Raw genomic sequence first — 14,551 nt, 5'->3', positions numbered from 1 at the left:
AACCCAAGAAAACAGAAATTACCTTTTTTTCTTCCTCTGGCTTTTACCCTTGCCAGAGGATTTTCTGGTGGTAGAACTTGCAGGACAGTTGTCAGGAGTGGCTTGTGAGCTTTCCTTAGTAGTAGACAGGTTCTTTACTTTCTCCAAAACTTCTGTATCCCCAGGAAGAGCTATCATAACAATATCTAACAATTCCTTCTGTATACCCGCTAACCCATCTATACAATGAGGCAAAGCAATATCAGTATTGATAGCATCTACAGGGGTAGCACTCTGATTGCCCAAAGTCGTATTAGTAACCATGACAGCAGAATTGTTGGCCTCTGATGGAACTTGGCGGTTGTTCTCTTCTGCTGGAGTATGGACTTCCCCATCTAATATATTTCTAGCCAAACTTCCATCCATTTCTTTGTCTATAGGATCTGGTTCTCCCACTTTTCTTTTACCCTTTGCCTTGACAGTGCTCTACCCAGGATTCGGATTGTTCTCAGTTTCTTTCTGAAGATTAACTAACTTTGCTACTTGGATAGTAACACTTAGTTGTGTCATGTCACGCCCTAAACTTGCCCCTAAAAGTTTGGGCATGACCTACACGGAAACGGACGCATAACCTGGTATACATATCATATGGGGCCTGAACGGAAGCATTTACCAATATAAATTAACATAAATAAAAGAACTGCATCCATTGAGCGACCACTATCATGCCAGGATCACAGACAGAACATAAGGCAAATAAACATACAGTGACGTGCACCAGAGAGTTAGCTATGTACATATATATATATACAGACCCAGCCCTTAGAATTGGGCGTAAAACAACATGGATAGGCAAAGGAATTATATATACATCAACCTTAAGAAAACAATCAGAGTATAAAATCAAAAGTTTAGCAAAAAGGGCTGCCTTCACTTAAGTGCCTGGATACTCTGAGGTTGACAAAAGAGGCACGGATGCCATGGGTTAAAACTGACCTCCAGGTGGAGTGCCTACAGAAACAGACATAAGACAAAGTGAGTCAAGCTCAGTGAACAGTAGTACATAAACAATTTAAAGATTAACTTAATTTACTTACAACGTACACATTTCTCTAATTAGATAAGTAAATGCAAAAATCCTGTGGTTAGTCTGATTCTGTACACATTTCAGGACAGTCTTGTCGGTTCATAACTTCATAGGTTGGCCCTTGGCCTGATGGGTTCACACATTCACAAATTAGCCCTTGGTTTAACTTAGATGCATAACTTCACAAATTGGCTCTCGGCCTTTGTGATTCATAGTTTCACAAGTTACAGATTCATGCTTCACAAGTTGGCCCTCGGCCTCATAATTTCAGAATTCACAAGTTGGCCCTCGGCCTCATAAGTTCACAAATTCACAAAGTGGCCCTCGGCCTCATAAGTTCACAAATTCACAAAGTGGCCCTCGGCCTCATAAGTTCACAAATTCACAAAGTGGCCCTCGGCCTCATAAGTTCACAAATTATACCTTTCATATCTTCACAATTTATATCTTTTATAAGTTCACAAGTTATTCCTTTCATATCTTCACAAATTATATCTTTCATAGGTTCACAAGTTATTCCTTTCATATCTTTCGTAATTTCACATAACCGGGTGACCCATAAAGGGGCCAAATTGGCTTTAAGCCCAGCTCTTGTAGGTATGGACTCAAGAGGTGGTTCGCATTGCAGCACTTAGTTTCGTACTAGGAATCAATAGTTCTTGAAGACTGAACAATTCATATTATGTCATAGCATAAACGAAGTGAATAAACATAACATAATAATGCCAGGTTCATACAAATACCGTTCACAATGGTGCACATAAATTTTCCTTTATGATTCATTACATGTAGCCATAGTCATCTTACATATAACAAAGTATTAATAATAATTATTTACAGAAACACATGTGTCGTTACAGTACTATTCGTGGGGATAGAACAAGTCGCACCATAACGTGAGTCATATAACAATGTTATTGATATTCAATTCTTTGACATATAAGGAAACCCATGGTTCTGTTCGATTTTCATTTCGTTAATCCATTTTAGGCAGATGTCTATGTTATAAAACATGTATCGAACTAAATAAGGCTGTAGGAGTCCAGGATAGGACGTTCAAAATGTCATGTTCCCATTAAGCGGGATTTATATTCATAATCCCTTCTTGCCAACCAGTTGCATAATATTAATAATTCTTGTGCGGAGTTATAGGTAATTTACAGGTTATTATACATTAAGTATAACCATTAACCATAATCAGAATGTAGAGTAGTTTCAGCGTCATACCGAAGTGCACATAATCTTTCAATGTTCTCATCGATCCCTAAATAACATAAATGCTTACAAAGAACAATGCGTTAACAATAAGAATTATTTATGGTAAGTAAACGTACGATTGCAGAACTACTACTCACAGTGATCAGTTCCCGGTGGTAATAGGACGATGTTCTCGTCTCGACCTACAAGTACAGTGCACAACACATAATATGAGATTATACTCGATCATTTACTTATTCTCTTTGATCATTCACTTAATTAGCCATGGTGGTACCAAGCTCATTATTTCTTAATAAGTTATACTCCATGTCACAGAAACAGGAGAAATCAATGGAAAATGGTTTAGGTGAAGAAATGGTATAAAATTAGTTGACAGAAAGTGAACAGTCGTCACTAATTTGGGCATAACTATTTTTGTATTTAGAATTTGGGAGTGAGACCACTTCCATTGGAAACTAGACTTCCGGGGCTTGATTTTAGGCTCAAGAATCACTCAAAACGGAGCCCCGAGGCAAAAAATATGCTCATTCAAAGATGGCTGGACAAAGCTGTCTCCCGCACGTGCGGGAAACAGGGCCGCACGTGCGGCTCTGGGCAGATTGCTGTCCGAAAATGGCAGAAAATTTGGGACTTCTCATTTTCAAAATCAAACCTTAATTACATGTAAATCAAAGCCCAAAACCCTTTAATACATGACCAATTTCACATTATTATTCTCCATCAAACATCATAACCTCAAAATAAACAAATATAATGACTTTAATTCTTCAATTAACCAACTCTTAAGGAATCAAGGTTCAATTCATGAAAAGAGTTCATCTAAACTTATATCTATCAACCAAAACTCAATTAGGTGGTTTCTCTTCATTTGAGATCATGAATTTAAACTAGTAATAGATCAATCTTAAGGGGTTAAGTTGATTTCACATACCTAGAGCCAATCTCTTGAAGTAAAATTCCATCAATTTTCCTATCTTTCCTCTTCATTCTCAAGCTCTTCCTTCCTTCTTCTCCTTGAGTTCTCTATCTCTCCCTCTCTCACGTGGCTCCCCCCTTTCCTCTAGATATTTATTTATTTTTATTCTAAGAGATGAGTTCATCCACTCATAAGGCACCCATAATATAAGTATACACATACACACCAACATAACACAATAGAGAGAGCCAAACGTGGCCTTACGATTCGTACGAAATCAAATTTCAATTAAACTTCCCAGATAACTCTAAAAATTATGAGGATCATAAATATGTCCCCTGTTCTGGTTTCTGAAGCCTCTAATGCCTTAAATTTGCAATATAAAGTTAACTACCCAAACGTGCATTAACGAATCAGACAAATTAGATTTCCAATTAATTGTCCCAAATAGCTCCAAAAATTCCCATTAACATATCCAAGTACTCAATTTTGATTTCTGTACCCATATAGGTCGGTAATTTCAATTTTAAATCCGTAACTCAATAGATAATGCTTCAATTCCAAAAGATATAATTAAATTAAAATACCTCATCTCATAGTTAAATACCAATGATTTCTTATATGCATTTTGGGGTCCTTACATTCTCCCCACCTTAAGAAGTTTGGTCCTCCAAACTTGATTCACCTTGTCATAAGTCTAGTTCTGTCCTAGACATATAATATTTCTCAATTATTTAGCCATTCACGATCCTATACAGTCAATTTCAATGGAGTTTGCTCCCAAAACTACACGTAATTCATCTTTACTGACTAATTGGTAACCCAATTGATAATAATACTTAATAACATCAAAGCATCGTCTCATCATTCACAATCCTGGTACATTTCAAGTTATTGATTCAAAGGCCATACCTTCTAGATACTATAACAACTTAAGGACATTCAGAAATGGATTCACTCAAGTATTCGATTACATGAGACTCATGAGCTGTCATACATAGTTCAAACTCTTTAGGTTCACAAACAACCCCAACTCCTACTCCCTCGAAGGTTAAGGAAATGTTTACTAGATAATCATGTTTCAAAGGCACATGCATCTTACAACAATTAAACCCAGAATAACAAATAAGTTCTAGATCAATGACTTTGTGGCTCCTTGCTTACTTTCAGAATTAGACTTATCAGTTCAAATCAGATTTCTAACAGACTCCAAATGACAACTCAAATCCCATATCAAGGAATTACATGTTCAGAGTAAATTATCAGTAAAACCAAATACGTATCCAACCTTCATGATCACAATTCCCGAATTACAATAAGGTATAATCATTTAAAATCCATGTTTGCTTGGAAGATCTTAAAGTCAACATCATGACATCAAACACATAATACATTTACCATAAAGCTATTATATTCTTGTTCCATATTTAGTAAAATGTTCTTATCATGAACAAAACATTTCCAAAAATATGTAATACATAAAGTTCATCAAACCTTTCATAATTACATAAAATACGTTGTTCAGAGACATTACCCAGAAACTTATCAGACCTTTCAAAGATTATTAGATGATGGAATAATTCCCAATAGCATTAAACTTATTTAAACTTTGACAGAACAATCTTTGATCCAACTTATAATAGATAAGACAGAATGACTTCAAATTCAACACAGAGCATTCATCAAGCATGCTACACTAAATTATCAGATGGAAAACTCATTCATGTATAGCAAAATATCTCTTTCAGGAAACTTGTCACATCCTGAACATTCGGAGTTTCGTAACATACTTAGTCATCTTGAAGAAATTATTCAGAAAGCTTATCATATCATACACATGGTAGAAGTTCTTAGCATTCTTTATCATTTCAGAAAATACATCATATAAAACATTTCATAACCCAAAATATAAATTTCATAAACATCGTATAACATAGTCATTTTCAAAATCCTTTATACAAAAGTATCTTTTACAAAGACATTACTTACTCAGGTCTATAGTCAACTCACACAATATAACACATTATTCATCTATGTCAGAAGTACCGAACGTAATTGGTAGTATGACACCTCTAAATAACACAAATCACATAAGTTCCATTCCAATGATCACTCATTGGCAGATCACATTAAAGGAACAAGCCTTGAATTAATTCGCATACAAATATTTCACCCTTAATTTGACAATTTGCAATATCTAACATTTGCATGTTTACAAAGAAATATATCATAGAAATGCCTTCTCAATCTTAAGTCATTAATACCCGTAGGCAGGGTTTTTGTTCTTATGGGAAAATATCATATCCCTATTTATTTAATTGATCTCAAAGTAGTCAATAACTACCCATTTTCTTACAAGTATCATGTGGACAAACACATAACCTGGATAAGGTCCATCATGTCATTTAACCATTCCTTATAAAATATCCTGATTATAGATTACAGACCACTCATAAACAAAACAGATTACAGATTTCCATAAACAAATCCCGTTAACCCATAAACAAAACTCATTCGACATCATCAATAATCCTCTTGGTTCCCCAGCAGAAATCGTCAATAATTTCCTCAGTTCACAAAATCACACATTTTTTTTTTTTTTTTTTTTACATGCTGTTTCAAGCTCAATATGCATAACTTCTTCTTACAGCCAATCATACTCAACATGATTTCACTTATTCTGCAAAACACATCTTATCAAATATTCAAATACAGTAACCTCTCAAAATCAAAGATCTAGACATTATTTTGGCAAGGAAGACATAACTATAGCATAAAGGTTAGAGGATCACATATATCGTTTTCTTTGATCTTAGAAATATTCCATACTTAGAGTTTAATCACTCCATCTAAACAGATGTTAGGAAGCACAATCACGTTATTATCGTTTCTTACGGGTAATTACCAACCCAAATTAACAACAGATGTCACACATTGGCATATAAATTATCTTACCGATGAGTTCGAACCCTCACTGCGCTTCCGCTGCGCAACTTTGTTAATTTAATCCCATAATTTTCCTTTCCATTTTGTCTAATCGTGCGGGGGTCGAACCCTCCAGATCTCCCGTCTTTATACTTACCATATTCTGCATCACAACCAATCGCCATATACACAAAGAAAATACAATAGACATGGATCATGATCATTAGCGTTACCAGATACACTTAACGTTGCTATCCATCTTTTCATATGCAGTAAGGATGTCATGCATGATACCTAAGTCTTTTCTAGACATCCTAAGCCCAATGGATTCGTGTGTGAGATAGCAACTCGTGCTCTGATACCACTTGTCACGCCCTAAACTTGCCCCTAAAAGTTTGGGCATGACCTACACAGAAACGGACGCATAACCTGGTATACATATCATATGGGGCCTGAACGGAAGCATTTACCAATATAAATTAACATAAATAAAAGAACTGCATCCATTGAGCGGCCACTATCATGCCAGGATCACAGACAGAACATAAGGCAAATAAACATACAGTGACGTGCACCAGAGAGTTAGCTATGTACATATATATATACAGACCCAGCCCTTAGAATTGGGCGTAAAACAACATGGATAGGCAAAGGAATTATATATACATCAACCTTAAGAAAACAATCAGAGTATAAAATCAAAAGTTTAGCAAAAGGGCTGCCTTCACTTAAGTGCCTGGATACTCTGAGGTTGACAAAAGAGGCACGGATGCCATGGGTTAAAACTGACCTCCAGGTGGAGTGCCTACAGAAACAGACATAAGACAAAGTGAGTCAAGCTCAGTGAACAGTAGTACATAAACAATTTAAAGATTAACTTAATTTACTTACAACGTACACATTTCTCTAATTAGATAAGTAAATGCAAAAATCCTGTGGTTAGTCTGATTCTGTACACATTTCAAGACAGTCTTGTCGGTTCATAACTTCATAGGTTGGCCCTTGGCCTGATGGGTTCACACATTCACAAATTAGCCCTTGGCTTAACTTAGATGCATAACTTCACAAATTGGCTCTCGGCCTTTGTGATTCATAGTTTCACAAGTTACAGATTCATGCTTCACAAGTTGGCCCTCGGCCTCATAATTTCAGAATTCACAAGTTGGCCCTCGGCCTCATAAGTTCACAAATTCACAAAGTGGCCCTCGGCCTCATAAGTTCACAAATTCACAAAGTGGCCCTCGGCCTCATAAGTTCACAAATTATACCTTTCATATCTTCACAATTTATATCTTTTATAAGTTCACAAGTTATTCCTTTCATATCTTCACAAATTATATCTTTCATAGGTTCACAAGTTATTCCTTTCATATCTTTCGTAATTTCACATAACCGGGTGACCCATAAAGGGGCCAAATTGGCTTTAAGCCCAGCTCTTGTAGGTATGGACTCAAGAGGTGGTTTGCATTGCAGCACTTAGTTTCGTACTAGGAATCAATAGTTCTTGAAGACTGAACAATTCATATTATGTCATAGCATAAACGAAGTGAATAAACATAACATAATAATGCCAGGTTCATACAAATACCGTTCACAATGGTGCACATAAATTTCCCTTTATGATTCATTACATGTAGCCATAGTCATCTTACATATAACAAAGTATTAATAATAATTATTTACAGAAACACATGTGTCGTTACAGTACTATTCGTGGGGATAGAACAAGTCGCACCATAACGTGAGTCATATAACAATGTTATTGATATTCAATTCTTTGACATATAAGGAAACCCATGGTTCTGTTCGATTTTCATTTTGTTAATCCATTTTAGGCAGATGTCTATGTTATAAAACATGTATCGAACTAAATAAGGCTGTAGGAGTCCAGGATAGGACGTTCAAAATGTCATGTTCCCATTAAGCGGGATTTATATTCGTAATCCCTTCTTGCCAACCAGTTGCATAATATTAATAATTCTTGTGCGGAGTTATAGGTAATTTACAGGTTATTATACATTAAGTATAACCATTAACCATAATCAGAATGTAGAGTAGTTTCAGCGTCATACCGAAGTGCACATAATCTTTCAATGTTCTCATCGATCCCTAAATAACATAAATGCTTACAAAGAACAATGCGTTAACAATAAGAATTATTTATGGTAAGTAAACGTACGATTGCAGAACTACTACTCACAGTGATCAGTTCCCGGTGGTAATAGGACGATGTTCTCGTCTCGACCTACAAGTACAGTGCACAACACATAATATGAGATTATACTCGATCATTTACTTATTCTCTTTGATCATTCACTTAATTAGCCATGGTGGTACCAAGCTCATTATTTCTTAATAAGTTATACTCCATGTCACAGAAACAGGAGAAATCAATGGAAAATGGTTTAGGTGAAGAAATGGTATAAAATTAGTTGACAGAAAGTGAACAGTCGTCACTAATTTGGGCATAACTATTTTTGTATTTAGAATTTGGGAGTGAGACCACTTCCATTGGAAACTAGACTTCCGGGGCTTGATTTTAGGCTCAAGAATCACTCAAAACGGAGCCCCGAGGCAAAAAATATGCTCATTCAAAGATGGCTGGACAAAGCTGTCTCCCGCACGTGCGGGAAACAGGGCCGCACGTGCGGCTCTGGGCAGGTTGCTGTCCGAAAATGGCAGAAAATTTGGGACTTCTCATTTTCAAAATCAAACCTTAATTACATGTAAATCAAAGCCCAAAACCCTTTAATTTTTTTTTTTGGGGTGAATAAGAGATAAAATAAAACAAGAAAATTTACACAGCTACAAGGGGCATACCCCAGGACCTAACACAGCTATACAGAGGACAGAACAAAAGCCAACAACCTGTTCACCATTCCTATAATCTAGCAATAGGAAGAGTGAACAAGAAATATAAATAATTATAACAACCTAGACGAAGAGAGCAAACTGAAGCATGGATCCAGGAGGCTATGATCTTGAAGAGAACCTCCTGCTACTGTAGCACCAAGCAAAAGAATCTGGACACTGTATCCACAAAAGGCACGAGCCAAGACAAAAACAACATTCCCTACACATCCCGTAGGGCTAGGAATGAGAAACAAAAACAAAACTAAACTGTTAAAATGTGTGCAAGCCGAAACATTGTTACTAGGACAGCTATTAGGAATACAAAGAAGTACAAAAATACTCCTACACAGCCCGTAGGAATAAGCTAAACACACTACTAAATTATGCAAAAAAAGCAATGAAGAACAACTGATTTTCTCCCTCCTGTAGCACAGCAAGGCGCTAGCAGCAGCCATCACCATGGTACAGACACACCCTTCATACTGCCACCCGAATCTGTGTAGCATGTATCCAGCACCCTTCCACGCCAAAAACCAAGGATGCCAGCAGCACTTCCCTGCAACTGCACTGTACGCAGCATCACACCTCCTCACCAACAAGTGAACCTGTCGTAAATCATAAAGGAGAAGAAATAACAGACACACAATATAGGAGCTCTCCTCACTCGACCCACAACACAGTATGTCTCTCCACTCCATATATGATCTCACAACACTAGGCCCACAACTCACATGATACCTCGAAAGGATCAGAAGGGCATTATACTTGAAAGCTCCAAGAACCTGCACAAACCATATATAAGATATAATAAAAGTTAGCATAAAGTATGTGTATTGTCTCTCATCACTCAACCCACAATGTCTGGAAATATATAGGTAGCTCACAGCACTCAACCCTCCATACGGACCCATCAATGTAGGAGAAGATTTAGGATTCATGATAACCTGCAAAGGAGCACCCAGTTAGTAAACCCCACAGTAGTTGCTCACCATCACTCAACCCTCAATGTATGTAACCTCACATCACTCATTCTCCGGCCAGCTGCAATAGTATGGTGCTGCTGCAAGAGTTTGAGAGGAAGACTCCATTCCTCCAAAAGCCAATTATCACCTGCAGAAATTTTAACATTTTCCAAAGAAAGAAGCCTACCCCTAACCATTTGGATAATAGAGTTAGTAACAACCTCTTCAGGCTTTTGGGCCTTATTGAAGATCCTACTATTCCTCTCTATCCAGATGTGGTAGACAGTGCACAGAAATGATAGCTTAAGAATCACCATTTTCAAGGAGGTGCCACTGATAGATCTAACAACAAAATCAACAGTTTCCAACCAAGGCAAAGAAGGCCAGTTAGATTTACTCTTGGCAAGGATACCACCCCAAATCCTAGAAGAAAATATGCATCTAAAGAAAAGATGAGAATGTGTCTCCTCAGGATCTTGACAGAAAGGGCAGCAAGGATTAGTAACAAGACCACAGGTTTTGAGTCTATCACCAGTACTAAGTCTCTCATTGATGGCTAACCAAACAATAAAACTAACCCTAGGGATTGAAGGGGGGCCCCAGATAAGTTTGGACCAAGTGACTTTGGGGCCCTTATCCCTCCAACAATCCCAAGCTGACTGGATAGAGAAGTCACCATCAGCAGCCAAATTCCAAAACGGAGTATCAGAAGAGCCAAGGGAAGGAAGGAAGGATAAAGGGGTAGAAGAGATCCACTCCTTTATCTCCCAAGAGTTAGAGATAGGCCACTTCCAAGAACCATTAGAGACTATAGAGCTAACCTTGGTGCTGTCAGGAAGATTAGTGTCATAAAGAATTCTAGGACCAAACCTATGCCACAACGAACCAAGCGGGTGCCAATTGTCATACCACAGGAACACATTTTCCCCATTACCAATTTTAAACTTGATGTGAGGATAGATTAAATGCCTAAGAGACAGGATTTTCCTCCAAACCCATGAGGGATCACTAGGAGTTCTAACAGCCCAAAAGCTCCTCCCTTTAAGCAAATAAGCCTTGACCCATTGGCACCACATGGAACAATCACCCCCAGAAAACAAGTACCAAACATGTTTGGCTATAGCAGCCTTGTTCCAGGTAGCTAAGTCTTTGAAACCAAGGCCACCCTCATTTTTTTCCCTGCAGATATATCTCCAAGCAATCTTAGCACTATGTTTCTTCAACTCAACCCCAGACCAAAGAAAAGATCTAAGGAGGCTCTCAATGTCACCAATGATTTTCTTAGGGAGGATAAAAAGAGAGGACCAGTACACTTGCATAGAAAATAGAATAGACTGGATGAGTTGGGCTCTACCAGCATAAGAAAGCAGTTTATTGGTCCAACTTTTAATCCTCTTAGTAATTCTCTCAACCAGAGTATGACAATCAGATGCTTTAAGCTTGGTAGTGATAAGAGGCACACCAAGGTATTTCACTGGGAGGGAGCCCTCAGTAAAATTGGCTATCCGAAGAATATTCTCTTTAAGCTCACTACTACACCCCGAGAAAAAAATGTTACTCTTACTAGAATTAGGGGTAAGACCAGACAGATTCCTAAATTCATCCAATCCCTGCATGATAAGAGAAACAGTACCAGGGTCCCCTTTACTGAAAATCATCAAATCATCAGCAAAGCAAAGGTTGACAATTTTAGTTTTCTCACACCTCCAGTGGAATTTGAACAAAGGGCTCCTAGATTTCTCAGCAAGAATTCTGGCAAGAATTTCCATGGCCAACACAAAGAGATACGGGGACATAGGATCCCCTTGTCTTAAACCCCTCGCCCCTTTAAAATACCCCTGAAGGCTCCCATTAATACAAATCGAGAAAGAAGGACTCGTAATGCAAGCCTTTATCCAGGTAATCATACAAGGAGGGAAAGCCATAGCTTTGAGGATATCAATGATAAAGTCCCATCTCACAGTATCATAAGCTTTCATGATATCAACTTTCATGGCACACTTAGGGGAATGGGAACTCCTATGGTAACCTCTCATAATCTCTTGGGACAAGAAAATGTTGTCCGAGATCCTTCTACCTTGAACAAACGCAGACTGCACAGGATCAATCAAATCAGGGAGGGCCAATTTAATTCTATTAGCTATGATCTTGGCAATGCACTTGTAGATGGTATTACAACAAGAGATGGGTCTATAGTCACCAACATGAGTAGGATTAGGAACCTTAGGAATAAGAGCTATAATGGTACTGTTAACCTCAGAAAGAAGTTTACCAGAGTCAAAGAAAGACTTAATAGCTAGAATGACATCCTTACCAACTATATCCCAAGAGCTCTTAAAAAAACCAGCGGAATACCCATCCGGGCCAGGGGCTTTATTGGACTTTAAAGACCAAAAAACCTCTTTGATTTCATTTTCAGACACAGGCTTGGACATTAAAACAGATTGAGAGAGAGAGACTTTCTTATCCACCAAAGATTGAATCCTCTCAAGGCCCTGGTACTGATCCACAGAAGGGGTACCAAACAAGTTGGTATAAAAATTAATAAAGGAGGTGTGAACATCAGTACTATGAGTAGACCTAGAACCATCACTCATGACAACACTCAAAATCTTCCCTCTATTGATATTACTTTTCACAGACCTAAAGAAGAATTTGCTATTTCTATCCCCAAGACCAAGCCACTGCACTCTGGATTTTTGAAGAGCAAGGCTCTCTTCAACTTTGCTAAGCTCAATATACTTATTCAGATCCTCTCTCTCTTGGGCTTGCAAAACACTATTCAAAGGGTCTTTGTCAAGTTTATATTGAATAAGATCCAGATTAGTTTTTGCAATTTGGACACGAGTAGATATGTCACTAAAGTCTTTCTTATTCAGAAGCTTGAGACTAGCTTTCAGCTTTCTGAGTTTTTGACAGACCCTGAACATAGGAACCCCTTGAATGTACTGCCCCCAAGTGTTAGAAACAGTACCCAGAAAATCTGGATGTTGAGACCAGAAATCAAAGTATTTGAAAGGTTTTTTGAAAGAGCACTTGGTGGCACTGATATTGACCACTGCAGGGGAGTGGTCAGAAATACCAGAGGGGAGAAACTGGGCAGTAGCCTCAGGAAATTTGTCCAACCAAGCCTCATTAACCAGAACTCTATCAATTTTGGTAGCTATATAGGTCCCCTCCCCCAAAACCCTTTAATACATGACCAATTTCACATTATTATTCTCCATCAAACATCATAACCTCAAAATAAACAAATATAATGACTTTAATTCTTCAATTAACCAACTCTTAAGGAATCAAGGTTCAATTCATGAAAAGAGTTCATCTAAACTTATATCTATCAACCAAAACTCAATTAGGTGGTTTCTCTTCATTTGAGATCATGAATTTAAACTAGTAATAGATCAATCTTAAGGGGTTAAGTTGATTTCACATACCTAGAGCCAATCTCTTGAAGTAATTCCATCAATTTTCCCATCTTTCCTCTTCATTCTCAAGCTCTTCCTTCCTTCTTCTCCTTGAGTTCTCTATCTCTCCCTCTCTCACGTGGCTCCCCCCTTTCCTTTAGATATTTATTTATTTTTATTCTAAGAGATGAGTTCATCCACTCATAAGGCACCCATAATATAAGTATACACATACACACCAACATAACACAATAGAGAGAGCCAAACGTGGCCTTACGATTCGTACGAAATCAAATTTCAATTAAACTTCCCAGATAACTCTAAAAATTATGAGGATCATAAATATGTCCCCTGTTCTGGTTTCTGAAGCCTCTAATGCCTTAAATTTGCAATATAAAGTTAACTACCCAAACGTGCATTAACGAATCAGACAAATTAGATTTCCAATTAATTGTCCCAAATAGCCCCAAAAATTCCCATTAACATATCCAAGTACTCAATTTTGATTTCTGTACCCATATAGGTCGGTAATTTCAATTTTAAATCCGTAACTCAATAGATAATGCTTCAATTCCAAAAGATATAATTAAATTAAAATACCTCATCTCATAGTTAAATACCAATGATTTCTTATATGCATTTTGGGGTCCTTACATGTCATGCCCAAAAACCAAATAGTGCTCGCATTTAGCCGGAAGCCCCTGATACTCCACCTTAACAATCACTTGATCTTCCCTATAATAGACAAGGAAAGAAGGAGGTTGTTTGGCACTAGCATCCACTTCCACACAAATTCTAGCAAAAAATACTCTAGTTCCCTTATCAGTGAGATGATCTGTAAATAATGGAACTCCAACCACACTTGCTATCCTACTCAAGCCATCACTATCCCAATATTCCATCGAGACATTGAAGAATTTAACCCAAACTGGAACTTTTTGGATTTTGTCTTTAGTTAGTCTCATCATCCGAGTCCATTTCTTGAGGATAAGATGGAAACCCCCTATATACCATTGCCCCCTTTCAAGGACCTCACTGCAGCAACTAGGGCTTTCAAAAATGAAAAAGATGAAACCCTCCCCATTAGCAAGAACTTCCTTAAGCCCTTTGTTTTTCCATAAACTGAAAGCACTATTCCTCATATAGTTAAACGCAACACCCTTGTCAATGAAGTACCCCACTAAACAAGAATCCCATTTTTCCA

The 14,551-nt window shown here is 37.6% G+C and overlaps 1 long non-coding RNA gene across 2 annotated transcripts; it reads right to left on the bottom strand.

Annotated features, from left to right (window-relative positions):
• Positions 1-643: 643 nt before the first annotated feature.
• Positions 644-13,503, bottom strand: LOC145816157 (uncharacterized). 2 transcript variants are annotated; one of them, XR_014358593.1, is made up of 5 exons: positions 13,378-13,503; positions 8,326-8,370; positions 6,156-6,930; positions 2,422-2,466; positions 644-990 (listed from the first exon to the last, which is right to left on the bottom strand). It is a non-coding gene; the product is annotated as an uncharacterized LOC145816157 (long non-coding RNA). The 2 variants fall into 2 exon arrangements; XR_014358594.1 differs by lacking the exon at positions 2,422-2,466.
• Between the last annotated feature and the right edge of the window lie 1,048 nt (positions 13,504-14,551).

This window comes from Camellia sinensis, unplaced genomic scaffold, assembly GCF_055761805.1.
Source record: "Camellia sinensis isolate YWXY unplaced genomic scaffold, ASM5576180v1 Unanchor3, whole genome shotgun sequence".
Classification (NCBI taxonomy): Eukaryota; Viridiplantae; Streptophyta; class Magnoliopsida; order Ericales; family Theaceae; genus Camellia; species Camellia sinensis.
Note: the sequence above shows the minus strand (reverse complement) of the source record. Positions and strands in the feature narration are given on the sequence as shown.